Raw genomic sequence first — 15,709 nt, 5'->3', positions numbered from 1 at the left:
GTGGGTCAGTTTCCTAGTGATAGACATCAAGGTTTAACTTGAATATCTGGTTATCATAGTAGATGCATATTTAAATAAGTAAAATGAATTTGACAATTGCCGGGGTCCAATCCCAGCGGGTCCAGGGGTCCCCAAAGGTGTGGACGGAGTCACAGAAACTGGCCTCAGAACCTAGAGACAGAACCTGGCGAGAGAACATGGCAAAAGATCCTGGACTGAACCTGACTACAGAAATTGGCAAGAGAACCTGACTAGAACCTGGTGACTGAACCTGGCTGGAGAACATGGACAGAACCGGGATGGAGAACCTGGAGAACCTAGCAAGAGAACATGGACACAGACCCTGGCAGGAGATCCTAAGCAGAACCTCTCTGGAGATCCAGACCAGAACTTGGCTGGAGATCCTGGCTAGCCTGCTGATCAACTGAACGCTGTCTCCATGTCATTCCTTCTTCGCCGACTCCATCTACGCCTTTGGGAACCCCTGGACCTGCTGGGGTTGGACCCCGGCATCTGGCGCCCGAACAGGGACACCTAGGTAAGCGCCCCGCACTCGGGATGGATAGGACTCCACCGTAGGAAGAGGGTGGATAGTCTTTGCCCCACAATTGGGACGGATCGGACTCCACCGTAGGAAGAGGGTGGATAGTCTTCACCGACTCCGTCCACACCTTTGGGAACCCCAGGAACAGGATTCCCCTAGGTAAGCCCCCCCCCCCCTTGAAAACCCCCACTCTCAGGTTGGATAGGACTCCACCGTAGGAAGAGGGTGGATAGTCTTTGCCGACTCCGTCCACACCTTTGGGAACCCCTAGAACAGGATTCCCCTAGGTAAGCCCTCCCCATTGAGAACCCCACACTCGGGATGGATAGGACTCCACCAGGGTGCTACAGACCCCCCTATAGAGGATAAGTAGGGTAAGAAGGTGGATAGTACAGAACTTAGATTGAGAAGATGTGCCATACTGAGTCCAAAGAAAGAAGACTCTGTATTGATCTTTAGATTAAGAAGATGTGTCGCCAAAACCGGTTTGGCTCAGTGGATAGAGCGTCGGTCTGCGGACTGAAAGGTCCCAGGTTCGATTCCGGTCAAGGGCATGTACCTGGGTTGCAGGCATATCCCCAGTAGGAGATGTGCAGGAGGCAGCTGATCGATGTTTCTCTCTCATCGATGTTTCTAACTCTCTATCTCTCTCCCTTCCTCTCTGTAAAAAATCAATAAAATATATTTAAAAAAAAAAAAAAAAAAGATGTGTCATACTGAGTCTAAAGAAATAAGACTCTGTATTGATCTTTTAACACATATGCTTGCTAGCAGAGGAATTAAGGTTACTCCCAGTCAGACAGAACGTTTTATACAAGAAGTATGTCCATGCTTTTCTGAGGAAGGAAAGGTAAATGTAAAGGCATGGGAGGAGGTAGGCCCAAGGAGCCTTATCCTTAACCCCACTGCAGCCTTTCCACCCCGGGAAAGTGCAGGATTGGCAAGCTCTCCCTGGGGTGATAGATCAGGACGCAGGTAATAGCGGAAAGCGCCAATCCTACTCTTAAAATGGATACAAGAGAGCATTTCGGGGTTTTCTTTTTAATGCCTGCTTTTAAAAAATAAAAAAGGGGGAATTTGCCGGGAGCTGGTCCATGCTTGCTGTTTCAAGGGACCTGGCATATATGGCATACTGTTCTTAATATGTTTGCTCACCTTCTTGGCACTATGTGTTTTAACCAAGGTCTCCTCTCTGAGAAAGGTTGTTTCCCCAGGTAGGGATTTTCCCCTGAAGTTAGGGAGGGAATAAAACCTCTTAACTAGTGCCAGGTGGGTAATTAATCACTTTAACTACGAACAATCATGCTTAAGCTACATAATCTTTACTCCCTGGAATGGAGATAAGAAACGCCCTAACCTTTGTAATAGAGATTGATAGGATTGAATCAACTGGTATAAATACAGATGTAATAAGACAGTAAGACACAGAACTTAGAATACGGAACCAAGAGAGACGGAACCTAGGCACAGAACCTACACAGAACGTTCTCTAGAGACAGAAGAACTTCGCTGTAGAGAACATGGCAAAAGATACTGGACAGAAACTGGCCTCAGAACCTAGAGACAGAACCTAGCGAGAGAACATGGCAAAAGATCCTGGACTGAACCTGACTACAGAAATTGGCAAGAGAACCTGACTAGAACCTGGTGACTGAACCTGGCTGGAGAACATGGACAGAACCGGGATGGAGAACCTAGCGAGGGAACATGGCTACAGAACCTGGCTGGAGAACCTGGAGAACCTAGCAAGAGAACATGGACACAGACCCTGGCAGGAGATCCTAAGCAGAACCTCTCTGGAGATCCAGACCAGAACTTGGCTGGAGATCCTGGCTAGCCTGCTGATCAACTGAACGCTGTCTCCATGTCATTCCTTCTTCGCCGACTCCGTCCACACCTTTGGGAACCCCTGGACCTGCTGGGGTTGGACCCCGGCAGACAATGAAATGCATTTAGAGATAACAGAAAATAGTGTTGATGGTAGGGATAAAGGCATGATATCATTTATTGCATTCCTACTCTGTTCTTGTCCTTGTGTTGTATACATTATAAAGATTAGCCCATTTGTTTCTTTCAATTCTTTGAAGGCTTGCAGAGGAATATGAAAATGTCATTAATTTTTACTCCCCTATGGTAAGCCAATCACACTCAGGGTCAGGATACCCTGCAGGTTTCAGAGACTATCTCAGTTTCAAATATCTATCATTTGTCCTCTAAGCCATTTACTCTCAACATGAAAGTGATGAGGTACACTGAGGAAGTTATATCAAGATCACATGGAGGCTACAGCACCCTTCCCTGTACCCCCAATATTCTGCTGCTCCATGTGTTCCCTTTTCCCACCATTGAGAATCACTGCTTTAGTAAAATTGCTGTTACTAAGGGTAGTTTGAAATATTCTTCAGTTAAATTCTGAAGGTAAGGAAGAACCACTCCAACATCTGGATCAGTAAATGGCCCCTGAAGGTCTAATATTTCAGAGACTGGCTGCACATCTGAGACTCCTCCTTCTATTTAGAAACTTAAGAGAAACCTTCTTCAGACATATCGTGCTCTCTACCTTTCCCTGAGTAGAGCCCACATCTCCAGAATCGATGCATCCTCATTCCATCTAAAATAATGTCCTTGGTGCCCCAGGGACCTGTACAGGAGGACAGCTCAACATGCTCTCCACCTTTAGAATTCTATGATCCCATAATATAATCAGAAGAGTAACCATCATTAATATCTGTCAGGTAACAGAACCCAAATATCTTCAAATTTAAAAGAATTCTATTAAAGCTTTTCCAAGACTTCTCAATGGAGGAGAAATGCCTTTATCTGGGAATTACTTTCAGCTGCAATTTCAGCCAATATAAAACAGGCTCAAAACCCAGAGCTGCTGTATAAAGACCCTTCATTTACATTTAGAAACATATATTTAAACATCCTCACACGTGTGTATGTATTTATTGTGTATAACAAAATTGCCTGATAATGGAAGGCTTAAAGAATGCTAACAGTGTGGATGAGTTGTAAGTGGGGAAATGTTGCATTAGTCTAGTTCTTTAATTACAAGCTGCTTGCACTTCAGGGTGCATATCAATAAATTATTGTTTGTGTATCTACAGGTTGATCCTGGATATTTGTAAGTAAACTTGTGAACAAGAATAATATAAAGATGGTTTCATTGTTCCTCCTAAAGGGAATCTCATGACTTGATCCTGTTTTCCAAAATCACAGAGATGTAAAATTTCAGGGTGAGAGAGATCATGTATTCAAATTATTCAGTTATTGAATTTTTCCTATGTGTTTGACAAATAGTCACTCAACCCCTATCTGGGTGCCTTGAGTCAAAGGGAATTTCTGGAATAATCTATGCATTTGCAGCAGATGACTAATGGTTTAGCTCTACATCTTGCATTTCCCCTTTGGCTGAAGGAGGCACCTTGCTTTCCCTTTGGGGAATTGTTCTTCCCCATCTAATGCTGCTTTAATGGGACCATCAGTCAAGGTGACCTCTTCTCTTTTAGCCAAGGAGTGCTCATGTGACCCAAGCTATGACAATCTAAATCTTTGCCTTGGGGATTTAAATTCTGAGTGTTAGGGGTAAGAGAGAAAAATAGTTGGAACCAATTTATCCTAATGGCAGTACCTTGAAGATCATGCTCTCCTGAAAGATCAGATTTTTCTATTTTAATTTCATATCACTGAGCACCCAACACTTACTCATAAATTTGAATTTTTTTGGGGGGGTGGTGAGAAAATGATGGCCAAATAGGCAGACATTTTGTCTAAAATTAGGCAAAGTCAACTTATATTAAGTGCAACCAAAAAAAAAAGTATATCTGAAACCCCACTTATCTTTCTGGGGAAAAATAAACAGGCATACTCCTATTTTAATATTATAATCTTTTTTTTTAAATATATATTTTATTGACTTTTTACAGAGAGAGGAAGGGAGAGGAATAGAGAGTTAGAAACATCGATGAGAGAGAAACATCGATCAGCTGCCTCCTGCACATCTCCCACTGTGGATGTGCCTGCAACCCAGGTACATGCCCTTGACCGGAATCGAACCCGGGACCCTTGAGTCCGCAGGCCGACGCTCTATCCACTGAGCCAAACCGGTTTCGGCTTATAATCTTTTATATATGTGATAATTTAGAATGTTTCTCTTTAGTCATGCCTTATATGACTTTTTAAGAAGCCAGATCACCTTTATTTAACTTCTTTTATGTGTCAAGTCCCCTTTTTTCCTCTCATTCTCCTTTCTCTCCCCCCGCCCCACTTTCAGGTTTTCCTGAAAATATCTTAAATATAGGACAACAAATGCTTACCCAATTGGCATTCTAGCACTTTGCAGTGGTTGGTAAAGATTTTGTAGAAAGAACTGTAAAACTTTATGTATGTTAACCAACAAACTGACATATGATGATTGGAAACTGGAATTCCCCATGCCCCAAAATTTCTCCCTTCTATATCTTTTCTTTCACTCTTGGTGACTGAGGTATTTCAAGTCTCCTTAATTTGACTTATGCCTTGATGTCTGTTGAATAAAATGTGGTGTTTCTGGCCTTCATCATCCTTGGGACTTTGGTTACTGGATTTGCTTTCTAGGATCCACAGAAAATACTTGCATTTGCTGCATAATTCAGTTGTGTATTTGCTACCTAAGTTTCTTTGAATATATATGGACATATGTTGCCAAATAACTGGGGGAAAAGAAAAAAATATATATAACTCCTTTCTTTACATGGCATAACTATTTTCTCCCTTTACATATAGCTCTCTTATCCTTGTTTTGGGGACAAGGTGGAGAATCACTTTTGGCTTCTCTTGAAGTATCTCTTCCAAGTCAATCTATAGACCCTTTCCATGGTTCTCCTCTGAGGGGATGAGCCCCTCCGTCCATCTAGGAAGAAGACCATTATTTGTCAGCTTGCTAACTATAGCATGACTTGATTCCTGCTGGGATTCAACATTTCAAGTCCTTTCACCTTTCTACTTGCTCTTCTCTAACATGCTCCTATTGGTCTGCCCCACTCAACTCCAAAGTATGTACAGGCAGACCTCTGTGATATCATGGGTTTGGTTCCAGACCACAGCAATAAAGTGAATATTGCAATTAAGTGAGTCATTATATTTTTGCTGGTGAAGAGTCTTGCCTTCAACTTGTAAGAAAAAAGACACATTGCTCAGCCGGCATTGCTCAGTGGTTGACCTATGAACCAGGAGGTCACAGTTCATTTCCTGATCAGGGAACATACACAGTTGCCCCCAGTAGATGGCATACAGGAGGCAGTCAATCAATGATTTTCTCTCATCATTGATGTTTCTATTCTCTCCCTTCCTCTCTAAAGTCAATAAAAAAATATTTAAAAGAAAAAAAAAACAAATCTGGGAAACACAATAAAGCAAAATGCAATAAAACAAGATATGCCTATACTGAGCACCTACTAAGTGCCAGGCTTCAAGGTATGTAATCAAATCGGATTGTGCCCTTCAGGGCAGGTAGACTTATTAGCAATGTGGCAAAGCAAAGTGATGAATGTAATAGTCCAACTGAGCCAGCACAAGATGGCAGTGATTAAATCAGCCTGGTGATCTTGGGGTTGGGAAAGGTGTCATAAAAGAGGTGACCTTGAGCTGGCTTTGGAAAGATGAATAGAAAGACACCAGGCAGACAAGGGGGGGGGGGGGGGGGCTTTCCACACACTTAAAAGTGAATGTGTCACTCCAGGTGTGCAGAGAAAGGGGAATGATCATTTTCTTCTTTCCTCCATAATTGCAGCCTATGATCATATTAGTCTTTTTGGCAGCCACACCACACAGCTGGCTCACTGGGAGCTAAAACCACTATCTTTCTTGTATTGTTTTGCCACATCGACCCTCATCATTCATGCCAGGGAGTCGTTCTTCTTTATCAAGAAACAAAAGCAAGCCCTGAGCTTCTTCATCTGTGTCTCCCCATCACTGATCCTTGTTTCTGGGGCCACAGCCTTCTGTGGTACCCTCAGCTTGAGAACCCCTCCACTATCGCCAATGTTCCGTCCTCCTTCCCTCAAACATCCTCTTCTGAGATGATGTATTCCAAGTTCTATAGGAGGCAGAAAATATCTTTCCACAATTTTCTAAAGGATTACATGCAGTTTCTACCCAGCTGTTGTCCAGTGTCCTTTGGAACCAATCAAAGGAAAAGGGACCAAAAAACATCTTTGCAAAAATCAAATCAAAGCCAAGCCTGAAGGAGTCACAGCTATCTACGCCCATACGGCTGCCTGCCAAGAATGTTTTTAATATAATAATCGCTCATCCATAGACCCATAATAATTGATATTTGCAATTTGATAATGCTCCTTAACAATTTTTTATTTGTTTCCAGTCTCCTAGCTTCCCTCTTCACCTCATCCTCCCAATAACCGCCCCCCCCCCCCTGCGTCAGCATATTCATGGTTCTTAATGACCCTCTCAGCAGCTACTGATCAAAGTCAAATTTTAATTACCATTCTAATTTTGGAAGTTTGCGTCCTTTTAATTTAAACTTTTAGAAGGGAGTCAAATGTGGGATTGCAACAACTCATAGGAAACACATCAAGTGCTAGGACTATTTAATTGGACAAGTTTTGAGCCCCATGCTTCTCACCAGCTTGTACCTACCAGGTGATTATACTTACAGAAGGTGAAGTACATCACCAATGACTGTCAACTCTCTGGGAAATGGGGTCAAACAGGATGCAATTGTGTGACCACAGAACTCTGCTCTCACCATTTGAAAATGGCTACTTTTTCTCCAATACCCTCTTCTTTCCATAGTGTAGTCTGAGCCTACCACAATCCTTCTCTGCACTTTTGCACTAAAGTGCACTTAAAGAATATTTTATTTTGCCGAAACTGGTTTGGCTCGGTGGATAGAGCGTCGGCCTGCGGACTGAGAGGTCCCAGGTTCGATTCCAGTCAAGGGCATGTACCTGGCTTGCGGGCATATCCCCAGTAGGAGATGTGCAGGAGGCAGCTGATTGATGATTCTCTCTCATCGATGTTTCTAACTCTCTATCTCTCTCCTTTCCTCTGTGTAAAAAATCAATAAAATATATTAAAAAAAAGAATATTTTATTTTAGACTTTGCAAATGGAACCATTATTTTTTTAAAAAATATATTTTTTTATTGATTTCAGAGAGAAAGGGAGAGGGAAACTGCCGGGAGCCGGTCCATCCTTGCTGTTTCAAAGGACCTGGCATATATGGCATACTGTTCTTAATATGTTTGCTCACCTTCTTGGCACTATGTGTTTTAACCAAGGTCTCCTCTCTGAGAAAGGTTGTTTCCCCAGGTAGGGATTTTCCCCTGAAGTTAGGGAGGGAATAAAACCCCTCAACTAAGTGCCAGGCGGGTAATTAATCACTTTAACTATGAACAATCATGCTTAAGCTACATAATCTTTACTCCCTGGAATGGAGATAAGAAACGCCCTAACCTTTGTAATAGAGATTGATAGGATTGAATCAACTGGTATAAATACAGATGTAACAAGACAGCAAGACACAGAACTTAGAACACAGAACTTAGAACACAGAAATTAGAAGACAGAACCTACACAGAACCTACACCCAGAACCTACACACAGAACCTACACAGAACCTAGAGACAGAAGAACTTCGCTGGAGAGAACATGGCCAAAGATCCTGGACAGAAGCTGGCCACAGAACCTAGAGACAGAACCTAGCGAGAGAACCTGGCTGAAGAACCTAGAGACTGAACCTGGCTGGAGAACCTGGACAGAACATGACTGGAACACCTAGGGATGGAACATGGCTACAGAACCTGGCTGGAGAACCTGGAGAACCTGGCTGGAGAACCTAGCAAGACAACTGGACACAGAACCTGGCTGGAGATCCTGAACCAAAACTTGGCTGGAGATCCTGGCTAGAGATCCTAGCTAGGCTGCTGATCAACTGAACACTGTCTCCATGTCGTTCCTTCTTCGCCGACTCCGTCCACACCTTTGGGGACCCCTGGACCTGCTGGGGCTGGACCCCAGCAGGAGACAGAGATAGAAACATCAATGATGAGAGAGAATCATTGATCAGCTGCCTCCTGCATGCCCCCTATTGGGGATCGAGCCAGCAACCCAGGCATATGCCCTTGACCAGAATCAAATCTGGGACCCTTCAGTCCTCAGGCTGACGCTCTATCCACTGAGCCAAGCCGGCTAGGGCAATGGAACCATTCTTACAAGACCACCTCAAAAACTTCATCTTTGGTGCAGCCTTTCCTGAGCCCTCCCAATAAAATAAAAGTGCTCAGAAATCCCAGAGCACTTACAGTCATCATTATTAATAAGAAACAATGATCATAGTGATATCTAGCATTCACCAAGTGCACACTATATTCCAAATAGGAAGTATTGTCTTACTTCATCCTCCCAATGACCTTATTGTGTACTACTGGTATTATGACCATTTTATAGATGAGGAAACTGAGTCTCAGACATGTTAGACAAGTGTTCAAAATCAAGAAACTATTTAGTGATAGAGTGAGAATTTAAATGCCAGGTCTATCACAGCAAGTGGCAAGGATTTATATTCTTCCTACATGCACAAAAATAACCTCAACTAGAATGTAAGCCTGTGCAAGAAAGAAATTCTATCTCACATTTCTTTGAATCTCCTCATATTCACAAAGTTGTCATTTAATAAATATTTTGGGATTCAAGAATCCCTCTTAGAACAAACACATATTTAGAAACCTGCTCATGAAAGGGAATGAGTGACTTTTTAAAGATTATTTCTCTGCTCCTTAACAACTTATTTAAAGATTTGCTATTTCAAAACGACAACTAATGTGATACCTATACAGTAAGTTCCACAAGCCTTGGAAGGACAAATTCAAACTTAGGCACCAATAGTATCCTAAGCCAGCATTTATGAAGTTCCTAATATATGGGAAGCACCTCACTCGGTGCTGTAGAGGAGGACATGGAGATAAAAATAATCACTCTGGCCATCAAAATGCCACCTAATTTAGGGGGACCATGAAAAGGCGGTATTTGCTTCCACTAATACTGATTATCTTTTGAAAAGCTTAGCGAAGGACAGTAACAGGGTTTCAGTTCTGGGGAGCATTGGGACAAATATGTGTGAGTTTGGAGTTGCAGGCAGAGAGAGAACTCAATTGTCATGAATCATAGAGGGAGAGACAACCCAGACCAACTCTGGAGAAAAGAAGTCAAGAGAAGAAAACTATCAGTAGCAATGTCTTAGGAGAGGAAAAATGTGTGCTGTTATTTTTTAACTGCCGTGGGGTGCAAAGTATATAGCTCTAACGCCATCCTCTATAATGTCTTCAGTAAAGTCTACCTTGATCACTTATTTCATAGAAATGGACTTTTCTTAGAATTAAAATCATGCTTAAGTTACACTTGTGTCAAAGCAACCAAAGCCAGGGTCAGGATGAGGAATGTAGGGAGCATGATAAATTCACAAAAGCTAACAAGAAAGAGCGGTTGCCATTCAAGATGATCCCAGGACCTGCGCCCCACCCCTTGTGTCCCCTTCATATGGAGGTGCCTGTGTTTACCCTCTTCTCTGTGGCTTTGGCTTCCTGGTTTTCATCACAGGTCCTGTATCCTGACCCTGGACCCCATTGTTTTGATGTAATTCTCTTCTAGCTTCTTAGGCTCTATATTGTGTTGAATAGTGTCCTCTGAATATTTGTGTTCGCTCAGAGCCTCAGAATGTGACCTTTTTGGAAACAAGGTTTTTGCACATGTAATGAAGTAAAAATGAAGTTATGTTTGATTAGGATGGGCCCTAATCTAATGACTGGCATAAGAAGAGAGAGATCTGGACACACTCAGGAAGAGCTCCATGTGATGATGGAGGCAAAGATTGAAGTGATGTGTCTATAAGCCAAGCAATCCAAGATTGTCAGCAGCCACCAGAAGCCAGGAGAAAGGCATGGCACGGATTCTTCCTCAGAACCTCCAGGAAGAACCATACTTGCCCACACCTCAGTTGCAGCAGTCTGACCACCAGAACCATGAGAAAAAAATATCCCCGTGGTTTTAAGCCTCCCAGTTTCAGCCACCCTAGGAAACTAATACAGATCCTAAGGTTCTGGCATCCTCCTAAACTCAGTGGGACAATCTGTCTCTGCCCCAGGGCCCAGAACCCAATTCTAGCCAGACCTGCCCAGGGAAGTGAGAGGATTCAGGGGGGATCCCTAGGGAACACATTTAGCTTTTCCTAAGACCCTGACAAGGAAAAGAGTAAGGCATATATTTCCTATCACAACCCTTTTTGAGTCTCTATATAATAATAGCACAGGGCTCCTCAGAGATTTAGGGCTCTGGAGTGATAAAACCACTAGGGGAACAGACAGTAAGTACAACATGGCAAACTTCATTTATACTTGAAAATACAGATGATAGGACTGTCACTGTCCATGCATTCATATGCACTCATTCTGTACACTGCACATAGATGGCAAATACACACTGGAGATAGTTAGGATACTGCTCTACATATGGGCATTTCCTTAAAGGGCCCTGTCCAAGAATTGCTACATTAAATGTGCTCAAAATGAATACTATGCTGCTCTGATAAATAAGTCTTCATTCATTCATTTAACAAGTATTTATTGAGTGCATATTATGGACCATAGAATTTGGGACTTAATTAACATGGGACTCAAGGTATGGTTAAGGAGAAAGAGACATTAACACTCATTTATAACACACATAGAAATATGATGGGGAGGACACCAGGGAATTCTTAGACTTAAATAAAGTTTCACAAATTCTGGAATGAACTGAAGGCTCTTCTTACACAAACTTGGATTTCTGGGTTCATTGTTTATTTGGTGGGTGAGTTGAGCTAACTCCCTATCATTAGCATCTCAACACAGGTTTGTGGTTCTCTATTTATCTTGTGTACACACTTACTCTAGTGAGTGATAAAACCTTTGTTTCTTTGAGGGAAATGATCCTCAAGTGAGAGATAAAACTTTAGTGTGAGATGAAAAAAGGCCGATAACTTGCCTGGTGCTTCTAAAGACTGGAAAACACCTACAGGCATAGGATTTAACAGAAAACAAGTCACCTATTCAATAGAGTAGCCCCCCTTACCCTTGGGGTACGTTCCAAGACCCCTAAACCGAATCCTAACCTGTAGGTACAATATTTTCCTATACACACATATCTATGATAGAGTTTAATTTATAAATTAGGAAAGTAAGATCTTTAAAACTAATAATACAAGAGAACTATTAAAATTAATGTGAACATGGTCTCTTTCTCTCTCAAAATACCTATTGTACTTCTTATGATGTATTCACCCTTCTTATGATGTGAGATGATATGATGCCTTTGAGGTAGTCAGAATAGCATGTAATTTAAAGTTTATGAAATGTTTATTTTTGAAGTTGGCACCATGAACCACGAAGGACAAAGGCCTACTTTAGTAGAAATGAAGAGAGAAGTGGGGAAAGGCTCATGCTCTTTGAGCCCAATTAAGCAAGGAGGTCTAATTGCTCTTTTGTTTGGGGATGAGAATTTTGTGAAAGAGTTTGAAGAGACTCTCCATCCTCCTGTCCAATTAGAGTAAAAATGTTGTCCTCTCTTCCCCATTCTTATGCTCCTCAGAAGAAGGACAGGCAGAGATTAGTATAACTAGGCAGAGACACCCATATCATCTTCCATGAAGGAATCTCTATTTATTCATTTTACATATAGGTGGCCCCACTAGGAGAAAAGGAAGTGGATGAGAAAACCACTGCAGTAAGTTAAAATAATATCTAAAGTACTCTTTAGAGGACACTATACTTCAATTATTTTGATTAAGGGAATTTGAAAAGTAGTGATCCACAACCTTAGATATGCATTACAGTCATCAGGGGACACTTTAAAAAATATCGATGCCTGGGTTCAACCTCCAGAGACTCTGATTTATAATTTGTCTGGAGCGTGACCTGAGCATCGAGAGGTTTAAAGCTCCCCGCTGATTGAAATGTGCAGCAGGGTTGAGGACCCTGGGGGAGAGGGGAAGGGCAGCTTTTAGAGTCAGGGAGGTGGGTGGAGTCCTGACTCATCCCTAACTGTCCAGGATGGCAGCTAATTACACAAACTTTCAGAGCCTCCCTGTTATGTGCTTGTATATTTGGGAGATTTAGGTATGTTATTGTTCACTATACCTTTTTGGTCCTCACCATAGTTTCAGGTACCTTAAAGAAATGCATGTAGTATAGCAAGACAATCTTGGGGGGAGGGGGAATGAAGCTAGAATAGAATATCCCCCGATTGGTAATCACACAGGTCTCTGCTCTTCCTGGAGCTTCTTAGCAGTGGGTATAAGTAAAGAAAGAGATACAACTGTTTGCACAATCTACAGCTTCCATAGGCCACTGACTGCCCAGAGAATCACTAGCAATAGGGTTTTGTCAAGAGGGTCCTCCAAAGACAGCACTGTGTGATGTGATAAAGAAAACCCTCAAAAGTCACAGTAAAAAGAGTAAGAAGCTGCTTAGGGCTGATCTTGTTTCCTATGTGTGTAAAATGGGACCATTGCCAGTCTCACCTTCCTGCTTAACAACAGGTTTTTTTGTTGGGACGCCAATGTACCCAGGTAAGAAAGAGGAGGAGGGGTGAGGAGGAGGAGGGGTGGGAGGCCAAGAGTCCTCTATTTTCCCCATTTGCTTTCAAATTAGAGATGGCCAATCAAGTGTAAGCAGAAATTCTTAATGTAAAGTTTTTAAAGAAATCTTAAAGGAGGCTGCCCTCCTTGGGGAAAGTGCTTTTACTCTCTTTCCTTTCCCATTAATAACAAGAACATGATGGCTGGGCTGCAGCCACCACCTTAGGACCATAAGGAAAAGCAGAAAAACCTGTAGAGACCCTGGTCCTGAATGATGAGCCACTAAACTAGAGCCAGTGACCCTTGGACTTTCATTCGTGTTAAAATTAAACCTTTATTATTTACATCATTATAGTCAGGTCCCACCAACTTACAGCCTACCTTAATTTTTTTAAATATATTTTATTTATTTTTTACAGAGAAGAAGGGAGAGGGATAGAGAGTTAGAAACATCAATTAGAGAGAAACATAGATTCAACTGCCTCCTACACATCCCCCTACTGGGGATGTGCCTGCAACCAAGGTACATGCCCTTGACTGGAATCGAACCTGGGACCCTTTGGTCTGCAGGCCGACACTTTATCCACTGAGCCAAACCGGTCAGGGCTACCTCAATTCTTAAATATGTAAGGACAATTATGGATTATGGTCTTGTAAGACTGAAATAAGTGTAGGCAGAATTTCTGACATTTCTTAGTGCTAATTATGTTACTCATGCATTTCTTCAGAACTTATGAAATACGTGTTCTGTACCAAGGAAAAGTCTTAGTGCTGAGGAGCATGACCCGGCCTTCATGTAATCCATTCTAACGAACCATTTGACTTTTGTTTTCCCAGATGTTTTCTATTTTTATCTCTACTATATTTTTTTTAAATATATTTTATTGATTTTTTACAGAGAGGAAGGGAGAGAGATAGAGAGCTAGAAACATCGATGAGAGAGAAACATCGATCAGCTGCCTCCTGCACATCTCCCACCGGGGATATGCCCGCAACCCAGGTACATGCCCCTGACCGGAATCGAACCTGGGACCCTTCAGTCCGCAGGCCGACGCTCCATCCACTGAGCCAAACCAGTTTCAGCTCTACTATATGTTTTTACAAACTTTTTTGCTTATACAAAATCTGGATTTCACCACTTTCCATGACACATTTTTAGCATTAGATCCATTGGTCAAATAGGATTTGTATGTATGTGTGTGTATTTACTATATAGGTGTAGTACTGAATTATATCTAAGCCACAGGCACTACTCTCAAGAATCATAGATTTCTACTATGAGAGATAAGACCCGAATGGATAAAACACAAAGCCAAAAAGGTCAGACAGGCATTAATGCTAGTAGCTAACATCTACTAACTTATCATGTGCTATGCATTTATCAAGCATGTCACAGAACGTATCTCATGGACTCTCACATCAACCTCTTGAGAGGGTGATTAATATTATCTTCATTAGTACCCTAAGTAAACTGCCCCAAATCTTACAATTCCTGAGTGGTAGTGCCAGGGTTCAAACCCACTTAGCCTGTGTTTCATCACTATTCTAAACAGGCTTCAGGTGACTAAGAGACACTAAGAAAAGGCCATGACTGTCATTGATGGGGAAGGATATTTAAAAACTAGCCAAATATTGTTTGGGACACAACAACTCCATCAGAAAACCAACAAACAGAAAGAGAAAGGTAGGAAGAAAAACTGTCCATCACAGAAGTCCTCATGGTTTATATTGTCATAGTATCAGCATCATTTAGACCGAGGCAAAGGTTTTATGTCAGAGACCAGGGGAGATGTTTGGATTGTCTTCAGTATTTTAAATGCCTACAAACAGGGATGTTAGACCATGCTCCTCCGAAATCCATACCAGTCACTGAGAAATTTGTCAGTGAGTCTGTGCCCTCCTCTTCCCAAGCCACATGTGGAATATTTAAGCTACTGCTTCCTTTCTTCATGCCCCCCCTGCCCCCGCCGGAAGCTGAGGTGATAACTAATTTTTAAAAATCTTCTAACCTTTCCTTACCCCTTCCCCTTAAAAAATAGGTGTCAAAATGACTGTCTGTGAGAGCCCGCCCAAATTTGGTGAAAAGTGAGAGGCAGTGACCAGTGTGACAACCTAGAAATGACATCTCAAGGACCATTCTGCTAGGACAGAATTCTTTGTAGAGAGTGTGTGGTCTCTAGTGAGATAGGAGCTCACACACTCATCCCCAGTAGAACCTTAAACCCACACTGTGATCATGTTTTTAATCCTGAGGGCTCTTCACTTCCACAAGCCACAGTGAATCAAGTTGAAGTATGGTCCATTTCTCTTCAAGAGCAAAGAATATTCTTAACTTCACACCTTCACTCTTTAGGGTGAAAAAGCCATAAAGCTATAATATCTATTTTTTGGGAGTCAGTCTGTTGGATAAGTCTGCTACATCTATTATAGATAATTATCATTTATGAGCCTTTTGTTTCTGTTGTGTGCCTGCCATTGTGCTTGGTGCTCAATGAGCATTTTCTCCTCCACTCTCTACAACAATCCTATGAAGTAATAGATGTGAAAAAGGAG

Source organism: Myotis myotis, unplaced genomic scaffold, assembly GCF_014108235.1.
Source record: "Myotis myotis isolate mMyoMyo1 unplaced genomic scaffold, mMyoMyo1.p scaffold_m19_p_1, whole genome shotgun sequence".
Lineage (NCBI taxonomy): Eukaryota > Metazoa > Chordata > Mammalia > Chiroptera > Vespertilionidae > Myotis > Myotis myotis.
Note: the sequence above shows the minus strand (reverse complement) of the source record.